The sequence below is a fragment of the Mustela nigripes genome, chromosome 2 (genome assembly GCF_022355385.1).
Source record: "Mustela nigripes isolate SB6536 chromosome 2, MUSNIG.SB6536, whole genome shotgun sequence".
NCBI lineage: Eukaryota > Metazoa > Chordata > Mammalia > Carnivora > Mustelidae > Mustela > Mustela nigripes.
This window is the reverse complement of record NC_081558.1, coordinates 185,400,878-185,406,877: the sequence shown is the minus strand read 5'-3', so window position 1 is coordinate 185,406,877 and position 6,000 is coordinate 185,400,878.

Here is a 6,000-nt window from a genome sequence, read left to right as displayed (position 1 = left end):
ATAATAAATAATGTCAATTAGAAATAGATATTCAATTTACAAAATAATTACATTAGGTACAAATGCTTAAAAATGGTATGATTTTTCATCCAACTCTTCATTTCAGCTCAGGTCATGATCTCAGGGATGTGTAGGGCCAAGTCCTATGTCCGGCTCTGTACTGAGCATGGAGTCTGCTGAAGTTTCTCTCTTTTTCTATCTCTCCCCAGGCCCCATTTTCTTTCACTCTTTAAAATAAGTAATAAACCTTAAAACAAAACAAAACAGTACACTTGTGTGTGTAGCAGAAATAAAAACAGTTGCATATTTTCTTGTTGCTATAAAAGACTTTGTTCCTTGATGATTTTTATACAAAGTGGTTTAAACTAAAACCAGATCTTATGACATCCTACATAAGGGTAAAATAATAAAATTTTGTCAAGAAAGTAGGAGAAGGTTGCTGCTCACTTCCTCCAACCCCTTACAGTATCTTCTTGAAAATATAACAGACCTGATAAGAAGTCCAACCTTTTAATTTTACAATGCAAGATCATTATATTACATTGCAAGACATTGTTAAGACTATCACAAGGTACATCCATTTGCCTTTTGAGGAAATAAGAGAAATTTATTTACTAATTTACTTATTTATTTTCATCCATAGTCAACCCTTAAACAACATGGGTTTGAACTGTGTGGGTCCACATGTATGCAAATATTTTTCAATAAATAGAGTATAGTACTATAAATATATTTTCTCTTATAATTTTCTTTATAGCATTTTCTTTTCTCTGGCTTACTTCATTGTTAAGAATATGGTATATGATATATATAACATATAAAATATGTGTTTATGGGCTGTTTATTTTATCAGTAAGGTCTCTGGTAAATAGTAAGCTATTTGTTAAACTTTGGGGGAGTTATAAGTTATACAAGGATTTTTTGACTGTGAAGGTTAGTGCCCTTAACTCCCACATTGTTCAAGGGCCAGCTGTACTTTACCATGGAGATTTGCAAGATTCTGTCCAGACTTTGTAGTCTCTTGAAAATACCTGCATGCATGTATCATAACTGCATTACTCAGTTTTCTCCCTCTTACATATTAGCTTGCAGGCATTTTTTTATTTACTCAAAATAAGTGGCAAGATTAATTTTTTTTTTTTGCATTTTCTTCTTAAATACTGTGTGATAAAGCACCTAAAAACAACTCTCATGTTAAAAAAAAAAAAAAAACAAAACAAAACTGGTTTTACAAGGGCACCTGGGTGGCTCAGTGGGTTAAGTCTCTGCCTTCAGCTCAGGTCATGATCTCGGGGTCCTGGGATGGATCCCCACATCAGGCTCTCTGCTCAGCAGGGAGCCTGCTTCTCTCTCTCTTTCTCTCTCTCTGCCTACCTCTCTACCTACTTGTGATCTCTGTCTGTCAAATAAATAAATAAAATATATTTTTTAAAGTGTACAGACTTTTAAAAAATGGTTTTACAAGTTAGTGCATGAATATTAGCAAGAATTTAGAGAACTCTTCTTACTTAACTAATTAAAAGATTAAGGAAATAATAAGCAGTAAACAATTGAAGATATAAGCAAGATTTAGATTATATGGTCAGGAACAAAAATATTTTGTTGCTTGGGAATCTTCTTGCACCTTTTAATTCTCTATTTATGCTATTGACCGTATAATTTAACTCCTTGAATGTTAGATAATTTTTGAGAGAGGACTGAGAACATTTACGTCAGCCACACATTTTGATAATCCATTTTTCAATACAGATTTGAGGTAGAAGGTTATCAAAGGCCAAATTTCTCTATTTATCATGGGGATTTCTTAAAAATAGAGTAAGTCAGTAGGCATAAATATATGACTGATAGATTAAGGAAAATATTGTACTTCAATGAAAAACTATACATTGTTTAAAACATACCCTCCTGGGTTGCTGACTGATTCTATGGGAGCTCTGCACCTTTCATTGCCTTTTAGCTATTTTACAACTCTGTAAGTTGTAAATAACTGATAGCAATGCAAAATAATTCTTGTCTACAGACAGGCAAATAAATTCTGTTAGGCAAAGGTTCAATTGATTTTCCTCCCTTATGGTGGAAAAAGCCAGTTTTGTGTCATTTGCTCGTTCATTTCAATATTTCTGATTTATAAATGTGTCTGTTCTTTAGATTTCTCTTTAAACCAACTGTAACACGTGCCTGACTCGCTCGTTAATAATGAGTTAAACAAAATTTTTGCCTCAGATTCACTTTTATCTGTATGCAAGCGATTTTAACCTTTTTAAAAAATAATTATCTCCACAAAAGGATGAAGGAAAGAAGGGAAGAAGGAAGGGAGCGAGGGAGGAAAAGAGGAAAGAAGGTAGGCAGGGGAAGAAAGGAAAGAAGGAAGGTTTGTTCTTTATTAATGTTTTCAAAAATTGAGATCCAAAAAGTCAATTTAAAAAACAGGGTTGCCATTCTAATTGTTGTTCCTTTTCATTGGCGTTTCTCCTCCATTATCTCCTTTTAAATGCTAGAAGATGTCCATGTTTCCATCCCAAACACAACAGACTGACAGAAAGAGAAGAAAAAAACACATCCCATAAAATGGCATGTTACCCCATCTCCTTTATTCTTAGCTGTCCCTGTAACTTTGCTTTCATAAAGGCATATTTCTCTGCCTCTCTTTATGATTTTTATTTTATTTTTTTTTAAGATTTTATTTATTTATTTGACAGACAGAGATCACAAGCAGGCAGAGAGGCAGGCAGAGAGAGAGAGAGGAGGAAGCAGGCTCCCTGCTGAGCAGAGAGCCCGATGTGGGACTCGATCCCAGGACCCTGACATCATGACCTGAGCTGAAGGCAGAGGCTTAACCCACTGAGCCACCCAGGTGCCCTGATTTTTATTTTTTATATTTTTATTTTTATACTTATCAAAATTCTTAGACTAAAATTATAGAAAGAAAGATAAAGCTCAGCTAAATGTTTACTTTTGTAAGACTTCACTTTTTTGTTTTGTTTCGGTAAGTAAGCTTCACATATTTGTCTTGATTGAAATTATTTTAACTAGTAAACTTTAGAAAAGAAAAAATGGAGTTATTTTTGAGTGCTCTCTTGATATTCTTCTGATATATCTCTTTAAATAGTTTTAAGCATTCAGAATGATCATCGGGGGTAGTATTACATTGTGACCTATGTAAATGACCTTTCTTCCCACTCCCACTGAAATCTAGACCCATGTACATACACTACCACTTTGCTCCATGAGGTTTGCTCCATGGGGTTTAGCACTACAGCAGAGCTCTGCTCTCACTGAATCTAGAGGTGCGACCTCTATGTCAATAGCTCAGAGAGAAAATTATTTTATCTCTAACATAAATTAATTGTAATTCTTTAAAGATAATATATTGCCTTCTGTTAGAATCCTCCACAGAAAAAATGTGGGTCCATGATTCAAGCACCAAAAGAGCTAAAATTAGAAAGACTAACAACCCTGTATGTTGGTGAGCATGTAGAGCACCTAATTTTTGTATACTGATCATAGAAGTATAAAATGGTTCAATCACATGGAAAAAAGATTTTAGGATTTTCTTATAAAACTAAATACAGGGGCGCCTGGGTGGCACAGCCTGTTTAGCATCCAGCTCTTGGTTTCTGGCTCAGGTCATGATCCCAGGGTGTGAGATGGAGCCCATGTAGATACATACAGAGAGAGATAGATCTATGCATAGATATAGATAGATATATAGACAGACAGATATATAGATACATACAAATATATATATACACACATATGTGAGTATATATATATATATATATATATATATATATATGATCCATGTATCTATTTATGTATATACAGCAACAAAAGAACTTATTTAAGAATACTCATAGCAGCTTTATTGTTAATAGACCCAATCTGATAAAAACAAATTCTGAAGTCTATCAACAGTAGCACAGATAAACACCCTATGGAATATTCATACAAATGAACTACTGATATATATGCAACAGCATGAATGAAATGTGAGAAAACAAAACAAGATGAAAACACAGTATGTTGAATGAAAGAAATATTTCACAAAAAAAAATGCATATTATGTGATGTCATTTACATGAAGTTCTAAAACAGCCAAAACTACCCTATGGTAAGAACAAGAAGAGTGGAGAGACTGATCTAGAAAAACATGAGGGAACTTCCTGGAGTGATTGAAATTTTTACATCTTGAAATAAAATAGGGTTACAAAGATTTATATTTTTAAAATATTCACTGGATGACACATTTCAGATGCATACATTTTATTGTAATTCTATCTTTAAAAATTGTAGTCAAACACTGCACTCTAATTAATAACATTGATGAAGACAAGTGTGCTCAGAACTGAGATATGCTGATGTCTGTAACTTGCTTTGAAAACATAAAAGATGGATTTATTGTTGGACAGAAGCATACATAGATGAATACGTAATAAAACAAATGTAGCAAAATAGATGTTGCAGAACCTAAGTAATGGGTATTTGGGTGTTTATTATAAAAGTATTCCCATTGTTTAATATATTTGAAATTTTTCATATAAAATGAAGTAATAAAGGGCTATTATCAGCATATTGATTATATGTTGGGTGGATAATCAATGGCAAGACTTCAGTATAAAGCAAATCAAGCATTGTGCTGATTTTGTTCCCCATGTCCTTAATCTCCTTATTCTTTTGTTTATGTTTGGCGCATTTACCATTATCTCCTGCAGCTAAGTATGTTGGACTAGTGAAATGGCCGTATAAGTCAAAGGTGCCACTTGGGACTTGTGACATGGCTCATACATTTCTTTAGCTTCTTTTTCTCTTTGTTTTAAGCGAAAATGCTGATGTCGCAGTGATCCACCTTCAACCATGCAAACTCAGACAGCAACCTGAGGAAGAAGTTCCCACCGTGAAATCATTGCCTGAAATCTCAGGAACCATTGCCTGTTTCTAAACAAAGTCTTATTGGAACACAACCACACCCATGCAGTTATAAAGCATTACATAAAGTCTAGGGCTGCTCTGTTTCCACACTACAACAGCACAGTTGAATTGCTGAAACGGAGACAGTATGGCCACAATGCCTAAAGTATTTTCTATCAAACTTCTCACCAAATATACATACATTGACCTTTGCTCCAGAGCATGCAAACGACCAGACCCAAGGTTCTGAGTAAACTCATAGAAAAGAGTTTTGACACCACAAAAGACTGACCATACTGTTCCACAAGTATGAAACAAACTTCTCCCTATTTAGCTGCTGTTTGTTTTTTGTGCATTTGTTCCTTTGTTGTTCTTTTTTGTTGTTGCTATTTGGGGTTCTTGTTTATACGAAAAGTAACCATTATAGTTACCAGAAATATTTTTACATATTATTTCAGTGTCACCCATGCTGCTGCCAGTAAACTAATTTTAACATCCTATTTAAAAAATAACCTAAAAAAATAACCTGGAGCTCCCTGAAGTTATATTTTGGTATTTGGCATTTTGAAGCTGAAGAAAAATGACTTCGATTATGCATATTATTGTCCCCCTCCTTTAGTGAAGTTCATTGGCTTTTGGCATTTCAAAGACTGAACTCTAGATCTGTTCCCCACAATCCACGAAGATATTTTTTTCCCATTAGACTTTTAAAATAGTTTTCATCGGGGACAATAAATCCCAATGTCTATCTGTTCTAAGGGGGCATTAGGTCATGTCTCTGATGAGTTGTTCAAAAAGGTTTTTTTTTTCTCTTAAGAAAGAACTGTGACAATATTTCTACCTAGAGAATGTCTGTTCCTCATGTTCCAAAGACTTTAGCAGACATTAACACTGCTACAAACAGAGAGAAAATGTCCTACTGGAGAGAAACCATTAAACTTGGATCTGAACATCTGTAGTGAAATCCAGGCCGAGCACGTAGGTCAGTGGAATTCCCCACCTGACTCCTCTCTGGGCTTCAGATCTTCGATGTGTACAAGAAAGTGTCAAATTATGAGATAATTTCTAAGGTCTCCTCCAGCTTTAAAATCT